Below are 12,878 nucleotides of genomic sequence, written 5' to 3' on the forward strand. Positions count from 1 at the left end.
TTCCACCTTAGCACTTTGTCTAGTGCAACTAATTTCTCGCCCATTTGCCAATTCAACAAGCAAAGTAAGTGCAGCTACAGTGGCTATTCCTAACCTTCTTGTGCAAGCTGGTGAAATGAAAGAATGAGTACTGCCACAGTCAATCAGGGTTTGGAATTTCTTACCTTGGTAATTCGATGGAGTTTGGATCACCAAAAATTGGTGATTCGGCCCCTTTTTATGGAGAGCGGCATGAATTGATGCCCTCTCAATCTCGGCTTCCATGGACAGGTCTTCTTCTTCATTGATTTCCTTAATGGTGACATTGGAAGTTTTTGCCCTTCCCATTGATGCTCAACCGCAACCATGGGTAGCCCTGGCTTGCCCACTGAATTCTCTTTGACGATGATCTTTGCCAAGTTTGTCACATTATCTTTTGAAGTGCCCAGGTTTCTTGTAATAAAAATATCACAAATTCTAGTCATTTCTTTGAGTGGGGACAAAGTCACTAACTGCATTTGCCTTCGGCTTCTTCCATTGGCCTTGACGATGTCCTTGCACCCTTTTAAATTGAGCTTTCGACAACCCTAGATTCTAGTCTTTGTGAGACCAGGGTCTATTATTCCTAGATTTTGGCTGGACTTCTTGGGCAATGGGTCCCACTCTTATTAATGGATCTTGTAAATCCAAAGGGTGCATTGACTCAAATCGAGTGTTCATTGGTGGATTTAGCCCATCACAAAACTTAGAGACTTGTTGGGAAATACTCATTGTCGAGGCGTATTTCAACAAGGAGACAATTTTTGAGTAGTACACCTCCAGAGACAGGCCCAACTGTTTCAACTTAAAGAACTCGTTCATCTTCTGAGTTCTGTATGTAGGTGGCATGTATCTTCCATGCATTGCTTATTTTAACTTAACCCAAGTTACCGAGCTTTCCTTGATTGCTTGATCTTTACACCACTGCTTCCACCAGATTCTAGCTTCGCCGATGAGTTTAAGCTTGGCAATCATAGCCTAGTTTGTAGGTGTCGTTCTTCCTACTACACTAAAGTAATCCTCCATGGATTCAATCCATACTTCGGCATCGGCTTCAACAATTTTCCATTTCCCATCAAATTTTGGTGGTTTGATTTCTTTGAGAAGAAACTTCTTCTCTTGTGCCTCCACCGGGCTTAGTGCGGGAATAGGGTTTTGATTCTACGTTTGGGGTTGTATCTGGTTACAATTTGAACTTTCGCGTTAAGATTGCATTTACACATCTCTTCACAACTTGTCTCAATGTGCAGATCATCATCAATACTATGCAACAAGTCAGATAGTCATAAAATTCTCATTTATCCATAAAGAGCCATAAGCCTCAAGTACTATTATTCAAGGTTAGATAGAGATAGGCTGGGATGATTTTTCTTTCAAGAGATACATCAACACCAAGCTAATAATTCCTTATTGGATTCAACTATGGGGACACAATAGTAATATGGGTTCGGGGAATGGATTGTCAGGAAGCAGTAAGTCATGGGAAGTTTAGGAATTCCCCGTTTTTGATAGCCATGACGTTTGTTTTGCCCCATTACTTTAATTCTATCTACTGACAAGACTTTGACCACCTCCTCATAGATGTAGCAGGTATGTTCTACCTGTTGGCATCTGATGTGCAAGATCGAGTTCACACATGCCTCATGGAAGATGAATAACTTGATAATCTTCAAGTCTTCCAACTATTTTAGCCTCTTCAAATTGTTTTGAAGATAGGCAAACCGGTTGGGATTTATGTAGCAGTAACATGCACTCCAAGTCCAATGCCTTTCCATATACAGCTATGAACCGTTGTAGAGGCAATCCAAGATCCCCATCATGATGGTTCTTCTACGATAACTTGGAGAATTCATAACAGTCCCAAACATGATATGAAATATGTGGAACCTACTCCATGCCTCATAGGTCTGGAAGCAACAGCAATCTAGAGTAAGTAAAAGAAAAATGTTTTCTGGTAAAAACATCACTTCACTCTATCTGATTTATTCTTATCTTGATTGTGTTATTTATTGGTTTGCTCTAATACCAACTGTAACGTGTCCGGTCCCCTTGACACGATTTACTAGTCAATCGGGAGTCTGATCTAAAAAACATTGCCTAGCACTCCCACGGAATGTCACAAGATTTTTCAGTAGAGACTTTTGAGTCTACTCCACAATGAAACATATCGGTCAACCCTCTTAGGATCAACCTAAATCTTACTGGGTTTCTAATGGTCAAGTCATTCTACAATCTTCTAGCGTCGGTCTTCCCCTTTTCACAGGGCATTTGAACCGAAGCGGACTCATATCGCACTTGGTTCAAAGAGAATGGGAAACAAGAGGGATGCATCACTTAACCTCTCTACCCGTAGGGTAAAGTCCCATTCCGATCCCCTAAAACAATGTGAGCCAATGTTCTATCCTACATTAACTACAGCCAATACGTCATCATGGTTTGAATGTTGAGAAGCCTCCAAGCTCTCTCGGACCACCCTGCCATAGGACAAACCCATCAGGGGTTCCGTTCACACACTTCCCTTGATAGCTTTAGTTTTCTACTTACCTAAGGCACATTAGTGGTAACACATTCAAGTAGCTTCCTTAATTAACCAAATAGTCACATGTTCTTTACAGAATTTTATGCACTAATATGAAAGAAGTTTAGACAAATTTCTTGAAAAGTAAACTTTATATTAAAATTTCAACTTAGATACAAATTCCATCCATAGGACGATTCACATGATCCGTAAGAATGTGTCTTATTATCCTCCAAGTTTATGCCCTTCCACTAGTAACAAGGCCTTGAGAATCCATCTTGAGTCACGTAGACCATTTGAGAAGGACCTGGAGGTAGGAAATTTACAACCAAAGTCCCCCTTGGCATCCAAGTGTCCTCCTACGATCAAACTAATCCACGAAGAGACCTCTCGTGGCAGGTTCAACCCACATTCCCGTCACAGTTATTCAGAATCCCCTTGGATTGGGTTGGCGGCTAGCTGGGGGTGGCTTGGCACGTCCTCCAAGAATTTAACCTAATTCATTACACAAGATTCTTATGAGAGCTTTGGTCTAACAATCCTTTCACAAACAATGCTCCTGAAATTTACAAGCACAAACAATAATGCGAGCTAGTGCCCAAAACACTTGCTAGCCTTTGTGAGATTGGCCATGATGTGTTTGCATCAAATCCTTGATGTTATCATCCATATCTCTTGTGTGATAGAGTTATCCTAGGTACAAGTCCTCTTACTCCTGGATGAGTAATCTACGCTTCATCCCTTGATTATCCTTGTAGTAGGAATTGCAAGTTGCCTTTAGTAGGTGTTACCATCCCCATTATTATCCCCATGAAACCCTATCCAATCCTCTAGGATTAGAGTTTTTTTGTAAGTTAAATTAAGTCATCCTAGATCACTCTAGGCTCTATTTAGGGTCCCTCCTATTCTCATTATCTCACTCCTTTGATTTCCTTATAGAAATCATTATCAACTACCTCATGTACGATAAGAATAACTCTTATGCACTTTGGATGACCACCACTATCATGGGGTTTTATTTTTCCATGATAGCAAACCCTAGTTTGCTATGAATAGTCGCATGTTTGTGGACATTTATGCTCTCGCCAACAAGTGTGGAAAGAGAAATCAATGGTCTCATGGATCGACAGTGTTTCCATTGTCTTGATAGTTGGGTCACAACTATTGCTCTAAGGTTTACCTATTGATCAGGAGTTATTGGGATAACCTAAGCAAGTTGACCTTCTTACTTGGACAATTTTAAATAGTCTAATTATCTGCATCATTATCTCAAGCAGATATCAGACCTTGTACATCTTTCAAGTATCATTATTGTAGATACATTTTGTTCTGCTTCAGTGAATGCAAGTAACCTAATTCATGCACATTGCAATCATGGGGTGTAAACACAATTTTGTGAAAAAAAACGAAGAACACTTTTATCTCCTTCAATTCTTTCCTCTCTGCAAGTGAAGTGGAAATTGAATACACTACTTATGCAAGCGAAGATGAACTTAACTCTTTGCACATGGAGTGAAGCAAGAAGTTGATGCATTTATTTTTTGCAAAAACGGATGCAAATATTTCTTTATTTATTAAGATGCTTAGGATCCTGCCTTGCAATTATAAGACGCAACTTCCTAGATGCAAGTCTCCTTCATGATATTTTTTATGTAAAGTGTCAATCACTGATAGTCCGTCTCATTTTTCTACACACTCAAATACAAACCTCTATCAATTCATTTTATCTCTCATGCATGCCAATGCTAGTACATAAAATTTAATGCTCCATGAACAGAAACCAATACAAGATCCCCTAATTTCTATGTGCACCAATGTGAAGTCTATTATGCAAATTGTTACATTCTATAACATGCCTTTAGTGCAATAAAATCCATAATTTTTGCTAAGGTGAATATAAATACAATCTCCAACATGATTTTTAATGCAACATGATTGGTGACTTGCTATCATGAATTTTAGCATGAATAATTTTTCCTACTTAATGTAATCGATCTGTGTTTATTATTCCTTTAAGATGATTTCTACCAAAATAAAGTTTATTGAATGCACCTGGTTACTAAGTGTTGCGGTTCCTTGATCCGTAGCTCCACCATTTGATGCGGGATTAGTGTTTGCTTGGACCTTCCTTCACTTTGGAGCCATTGTTTAGCTCGGGCCTTCTTCAATAGATGCGCACACAGACTATTATGGAAGCTTGCTCCTTACGAGAGACAGGGCGTGGGAACCCCTCTCAAGGGGGGAACTTGAAAACTTCTAGAATTTTCTTCTCTCTCTCTCTCTTTCTCTCTCACTGCCCACTTTGAGAGGGGGAAAGAAGGGTACCTCATTCCAGGGAGGGGGGGTCTCTATAGGGAGGAGGAGTGGTATGGGGGCGTGATGTGCCCTCTCCTGACCCTCCACCTAGGCGGACCCAAATGACTGCCGCTATGCAAGCCGTCGATGAGCTGGGGAGGGATAGTGGGGGGAAGGGAGGTAGCATACGTGTGCCCCTCCTCCTCATCGTCATCATCATCTCCATCGTCATCGTCATCATCTTCTGCTTCCTTATTCCAATGCATGTCTAATATGCACATCATGATTTCAAGTCGCATTCTCATCAAAGCATTGGTTACCTAGGTATTGAGTACATTAAATTCATGAGCATGCTATTCTTGCAAGTGTATGAGGCTCAAGAAGAACCCATCCAATGGACTTAGAGTGAGGTCATGTGTCTCTTTTCCACCAAAGAACATTGAAAGGGGTATCAGGTTGAGTGTAGGCCTTTGAGTTCACTAGGAGGTGAGATCGAGTGGAGCAAAAAAAAATATCCTTAAGGAGACATATATAAATATGGCCATGTGCATTTTGTGCTATCTAAAATATTAATTTATTAACTAGGCCTACTATTGTTGTATTGTGCTTAATGAATGCTTACAAAGATTTGCTTGTGTATCTAGTGTGTTTGTTTTAGAAGTGATGGTGCTAAATGTTTTAAGTGTGTGCATGATAGTGTCAAGATTGTTCTTTGGTGAGTATAAGAAATGGGTCTTAAGGATATATAAATATATTTTACATAATTTATTACATGATTGAGGGTGGTTGTTGCTCTATTTGCACTACGAACTGAGGTTAGAGGGCAGCTCTATTCTAAAATTGAAAAAATAAAATCACGGGGATACACATGAGGCAAGATAAAAAGAAAAAGGTTGGAGAAAGGGACAAGTGAATAGAAAGAGGGCACCTACCTTTTTTTATTTTTAAAAGAAGAAATCATTTATGGATATTGAATGGGTCCTTGAGAGGGTATGAGAGAAGATGCCAAATGGCTTCTTGAGGGGCATGAGAGCACATGCACGAAGGGAGGCAACAACATGAAGACTTCTAGCTGGAGCAAGTGCCAAGGAGGTAGCAACATAAAGCAGTCAAAAATTTTTCCAAAAGAAGCTCCAAGGCAAGTGGTCATGCAAATAGAACTCCATCCAATTAACCCCAAAAACCTAGTTGCCATCTGCTCTAGTTGTTTGACTTCTTGACTTGCAAAAGATCCATTAGCACTTGGTTCAAAAGGCTTTGGTATTGAGCATTTGGTTGGAATCGGTGTTGTGAATTTCAAACCTAGATGATGCATGGAGCCATTCATTTGGGAGGAAAAGTCACATGGGAAAGAGAGAGAAGGAGTCATCTCTTTCTTCTATGTGTACATAGACTAAATATATAGCAAATAACTAAAAGAAGAGATTGTCCTTTGCTACCAAAGGGAGGCCTTATAGAGAGGCAAGAGGCTAGTTGTGAGAAGCTCAAGGAGGTGAACTTCAAAGCTAGGATATTGGACTACTCTAATAGAGGGCTTGATGTTCTGAGGATCGAGAGGAGTCTCATCCTTGAAGCAAGTCAAGGCTACTATTTTGGTACTGAAAGTAGGCTACATGAGTCTGTAAGAGTAGCATATGCTATGAAAGAGGTGGAAGTCTAAATCTTCAACTTCTCATGTATACAAAGCTCTTTACCAGTGCTCCTTGCACAATCATTCACTTTAGTCCTCTCTCTCTCTCTCTCTCTCTCTCTCTCTCTCTCTCTCTCTCTCTCTCTCTCTCTCTCTCTCTCTCTCTCTCTCTCTCTCTCTCTCTCTCTCTCTCTCTCTCTCTCTCTCTCTCTCTCTCTCTCTCTCTCTCTCTCTCTCTCTCTCTCTCTAATTGGCCTCTTCAACACTGCTAGTTATTTCAAGGCTAAAGTAGAGCAAAATGCATGTCACTTTGGTCCTACTACTTGACTTAATCCACCACAGACACCTCAAAAAGGGATGGAAGTAGCAATAAGTAAACAATGGCAGGAAGATAAAACATGTTTTCAAGGTAGATGAGGTGCATCAACATCTTTCCCACCATTAAGGAGGCAATGGGTTGATACTGCAGGTTAAACTGAATGCTACTAAAGTGAGAAGTTTGAGCTAATTAAAATACCTTAGGTCACTATAGAGTATGATCAAGATCTAAGTAGAATGAAGATGGCCATCTAGAGAAAGAGGAAGAACAGGGTCATTCTACTGGCTCAATCATAAATGCAAAGGTTGTTGATATGGCAAGCTCAATATATGCCTCAACATATGCCGATATTGATGATCCACTGCTTGGTTAGATGGGCCTACACATCTACACTCAGTATGTTAGTGGTCACTTATGACTCTTACATGCCACTAACTTATCACTTATTATATTTGGGTTGTTACACCTATCTAAAGCTAGCATAATTATAGTGCCAATCGATTCGTATAGTCCATTATGCATTGTTTGACTTTGTAGGCCACTTTTCTTTATGTTGTACCATATCTATACTTTGTGTATATTAAAAAGTATATGAAAGAAGAAGAAGAAACCAACAAGCCCTAAATAGGTCTCCTTCGTTGGACAGGTGGAATAAGTGGGCGTCAGGCAACTCGTCAATGTTGCCCTGTCCAAGGCTTCTCCTATGGGTATACAGGACATATGATCAGCCCCATGTAATGTTGTTTTCCCTTTCGTACCACCACGGAGAATTCAAACTCTAGGAGCAGGAGGAGCCATCAAGCTATACGTCCTATAGCACAAGGTTTGTTCACTAAATAGAGCAGGGCTTGGTGGTCCACGAAGAAGGTGAAAGGGGTGGCCAACAGGTAATGCCAGAACTTCTTCACGGTGAACACCATGGCTAATCCCTCCCTTTTTGTTGTCAAATAATTCATCTCCGTTTCAGTGAGTTGCTTGCTAGCAAAACTCACTGGGTAATCTAGGTTATGCTCACCAGATTGGCACAACAGTGCCCCCACGGAAAACTTAGAAGCATCGATGTGTACGTCGATTGTAGCTTCCCAGGGATCTTGACATGCTCTACTTTAATGCGTTGGCAAGACAAACATTCCGTGATACATTTGAGTACATCTCCCTTGAGCCTTTCCCAATGGTAGCACTTCCTGACCATGTTGAGAGTTTTGACGTATAATCCGGGAAGACCAAAAGTATTCTGTGTTTGAGTTTCTTGCTTGAGGGTATGCATAAACTTGAAATAGGAAAGTCCTCCATTGATAGAAAATTCTTGATACTTGGCCTTAAGTCTGGGTTTTTGGTCCTTTTCCAAAATCTCCTCCATCATCTTCAGATATTCTGGGTCATGGCTAGCTTCTTCCTTAGCTAGTTCAAGGATGGGGTTGCTAGGCATTGACACCATAGTTGCTAATGATTTCGCTATTGAAGGTTCCTCCATAATAAGAGAGTTGAGGAGTGCTTTGCAACTCAAGGCATCAATAACTATATTCTCTTTGTCAGGTTGATACCTGATCTCAAAGTCATATTCTTGTAGAACTTCAATTCAACGGCATTGCCTCATATTGAGGTCGGTCTGGGTGAGATCCATTTAAGGCTCTTATGGTCTATGACCAAAGAGAACTTGTTTCCAAGAAAATAATGTCACCAAAGCTTGAGAGCATGACTAACTACTAGTAGCTCTAGGTCATGGGTAGCTTAATTCCTTTCATGGGTTTTTAGCTTCCTTGAGGAATAGGCTATGGGATGACCTTCTTGCATTAGTACACAACCTAGTGCAAGTGAGCTAGCATCTGTGATAACTTCAAACTCCTTGCTCAAGTCAGGGATTTTTAGAATTGGTGCTGTCACTAAGCAATGCTTGAGTTGATCAAAACTCAATTGTTCAGTGGGCATCCATACTATGGCAACTTGCTTTTTTAGTAGGTTTGTGAGGGGTGTTGTGATTAAGGCATAGTCCTTAATGAAGACCCTGTACCAACCTATTAATCCAAGAAAACTATGCACTTCTTTGATATTGGTTGGTGGAGCCCACTCTTGGACATCCTTAACCTTTGTAGGGTCTACAGAGATTCCTTCGTTTGACATAATAAATCCAAGATGTTCGATCTGCCTCTTGAGGAAGGCAAACTCTTTATTCTTAGCATAGAGCTTATGAGTCCTCATGGTCTCAAGGATAATGAGAACTTGGGGTTCATGGTCCTCCTCTTCCTTGGAATAAACCAAGGTGTCATCAAAGAAGACAAGTACAAAATCATCAAGATATGTTCTAAAAATGTCATGCATTAGCCTGTTAAAGGTGGCAAGGGCATTAGTCAATCCAAAAGACATTACTATGAATTCAAAATGTCCATATCTGGTATTGAATGCTGTCTTAGGAATATCCTCATCCTTGATGCGGATCTGATAGTATTGTGACCTCAAATCAATCTTGGAGAAGATTTTTGCTCCTTGCAATCGATCGAGTAACTCATCTATCCTTGGCATAAGGTATTCATTTTTATGGTTACTTGGTTTAGGCCTCTATAATTGATGCAAAGGCGAAGCGTACCATCCTTCTTCTTTTGGAATAAGAATGGAGCCCCCCAAGGAGAACTGTTGGGGCATATGTACCCTTGGTCCAATAGCTGTTTGATTTGTTCTTTTAACTCAATAACTTCAAGAATGGACATCTTGTAGGGCCTTTTTGTGATTGGTGTAGCTCTCGGTATGAGCTTAATCTCATGATCCACTTCCCTAGGCAGTGGTAATTCTGTCAATTCTTTCGGAAACACATCCGCAAATTCTTTTAAGCATGATGATTATTCATTGGAGTCCTCTACATGTTCCGACTTGTTTAGCTTGATCAGATAGACATGTAATCCTTTCCTTATTCCTTGAGCTATTCACGTTGCCTTGGCTAGCTGGATCTTTGGTTTACCTGCTTCTCCTTGAGTTGTAACTAGCTCACCTTTAGGATTTCAAAAGGAGACTTGTCCTTTCCCACAATGGATGTGAGCGTCGTTGGGGATTAGCCAATGGGGATTAGCCAATCCATCCTGAGTAGGCACTCATGGACTCCTAGATTCATTACCCTGAACTTAACAGACATGGGCTTGTTTCCAAGTAGGAATTCCACCTTAGTAGTTTGTCTTGTGGAAGTAATTTCTCGCCCATTTGCTAGTTCCACAAGTAAGGTAGGTGCAGCTACAGTGGCTATCCCTAACCTTTTCACACAAGCTGGTGAAATGAAAGAATGAGTACTGACATAGTTAATCAAGGTTTTGAATTTCTTACCTTGGTAATCGGATGGAGTTTGGATCACCAAAAATTGGCAATTCGGACCCTTTTTATGGAGATCGGCATGAACGGATGCCCTCTCAATCTCAACTTCCATGGACGAGTCTTCTTCTCCATTGATTCCCTTAGTGGTGATATTAGAAGTTTTTGCCCTTCCTATTGCTACACATCCATGGCCATGGGTAGTCTTGGCTGGCCATTGAGTTTTCCTTGATGACGATCTTCGCCAAGTTTGGGACATTCTCTTTTGAAGTGCCCACGTTCCTTGTAGTGAAAACATCACAGGCTTTGGTCGTTTCATTGAGTGGGGATAAAGTCACTGATTGCATTTGTCCTTGGCTTCTTCCTTTGGCCTTGACTCTGTCCTTGCACCCTTTTAAATTGAGCTTTCAACATCCCTGTATTCTAGTCTTTGTGAGACTAGAGTCTATTATTCCTGGACTTTGGTTGGGACTTCTTGGGTAATGGGTCTATTGTACAGATCGAATGCTGTATGCGTACGTAGCGAGTGCCGAAAGGTCCCCAAGAACAAAAGAACTCTACTTTTGCACAAAAAACAAGAAAGAAGACTTGCACGACATAAAGCAAAAGACTAATTGGGTACAATCTCCCCCCATGCCTTGTGTGAGCGCTCCACAAAGCATGTATTTGATATATTATTCATCTCCAAGTTAAAAAAAGATAGCCCAATTTACAATTAGCACGCTTTACCTTTTGTGTTTGCTTTTGTCCAAGTAAAGAATTAAAGTAATTAGGCGCCCAAAGAGTCGGGCTGTGCCCAAATACAATGTCCAATAACAAATATTTAAATCGTGCAACCATGCGCATACAAAATAATAAATAAATGTCAGGCGCTTCAATAAATAAGCGCATCAAAATAAATATTCATGCCACGCCTAAGATACGTGCCCATCAAAATGATAATTTCTTCTAAATAACTTGAATACACGCTATCGCCCAGTGCTTCCTAACACCACCGCTGCCCGCTCTACACATCAATTGAAGCATTCACAACTGTTAAAAAATAATAAAATTAGACCGACAAAAGTGAATACCTAGCAGTCTTCAACTACAAAATAAATAAATTGGTTAGAACTCAATCCTAACCTTAATTTATTATGAGTGAGCACTCTAAACTCATAAACGTCCATTAATTTAAATATGTATTTTGCGGAATCACCTGCTATGGAATCACCCACTTGCACATTAAATTAACAAGACGCCCGAAAAGGACATGTGTCCCCATTGACTTTTCGCACAAGGAATCCACCTTATGTATGAGCCTCGGCAATAAATATAATTTTATGGAATCCACCGCAAAACCTCACGGAATCCACCATGGAATATGCCTCCTAGCATCATACCCCCGGGGTGGGATAGCAATTGTCCTCAATTGCTATTAGCTCAATGTGGAGCTAGTAGTGAGAGGTAAGCACTTAGGTCTCAAGCGTGCATCCATTGGGCCTCTTCAACATGATGATTTTTAAACTTAACCAAATATCTAGAATATCTACGGCCAGTTCTAGTGGTCATAAAGTCAGTATCTAGAATAGTTTCAGGTTCAAGGATTTCAGTTTCTTCTTTTAACAAAGGGGGGTTTTCATAGACAGGATGTATAGGTAATTGGCCTTTAAAAGGTTGTAATCAACTGATATGAAAAGTGTTGTGGATTTTTCAGTGTTGTGGTAATTCTAGTTTAAATGCATTGTCATTGATTTTGTGAATGATCTTGAAAGGTCCATAAAATCTAGGAGCTAACTTTACAACAAGGTGTTTGTCAACACTTTGTAATCTTCTCTTTTCAATGCGTAACCAAACATAATCATCAACTTTGAAACTCATAGCTTTTCTTTTCTTGTTAGCTTGTTTTGTATATGATTGCTAGACATTCTCAATCATATCTTTAACTTCATAAAAAATAGTAGCATGCATATTAGCAATATCATCAGTAGTTTGAATTTTGTTTGACAATGATGTAACTGGTGTAGGTAATCTATATCCATAAATGATTTCAAATTGTGCTTTCTATGTAGCTGTATGTGATATGTTATTGTATGTAAACTGAAGTAAGTGTAAATGTGTATCCCATGTTTGTGGTTTTGAAATTATGTATGCATGCAAAAGATATAAAATTGTAATGTTACTAGCTTCTATTTGCCCATTTGTTTCAGGATGAAATGCAGATGAAGAATCAATCTTTGTTCCTAAATTAGCAAACAAAGTAATCCAAAAATTATTATAGAATCTAGAATCACGGCCAGAAATAATAACTTTTGGCAAACCATGATTAGTGAAAATAATTTTCAAAAACAATTGAGCAGCTTGAGATGCAGTTAACGTTTTCTTGCATGAAATGAAATATGCTTGTTTGCTAAACCTATCAACAATAGTCCAAATCATATCATGATTAGCTTTAGTGTTAGGCAAACCAGTGATAAAATCCATTAAAATTTGTTCCCATGGTCGTTCTGGAATCGGTAAAGTCATTAATAAACCATATTGTTTACCATGATGTCGTTTAACTCTTTGGCAAATTAAACATTCAGATACAAAGTTAGATACATCAGATTTCATGTGTGGCCAATAAAAAACTTCAATTAGTGTATGCAAAGTAGAAATAATTCCTCTATGGCCTTGATATGGGGGACAATGAATTTCGTGCAAGACAAATGATCGAAATGGAACAGCTACACATAATCTTTTTTCATAGAACATAAATCCATCAGCGTAAGACAATGAATCAATTGGAATCGAGTTATTTGCAACTAATTTATTCCAATCAGTTT

Source organism: Lygodium microphyllum, chromosome 1 (assembly GCF_053477565.2).
Source record: "Lygodium microphyllum isolate KBCC chromosome 1, Lygodium_microphyllum_v1.1.10, whole genome shotgun sequence".
NCBI classification, from domain to species: Eukaryota; Viridiplantae; Streptophyta; class Polypodiopsida; order Schizaeales; family Lygodiaceae; genus Lygodium; species Lygodium microphyllum.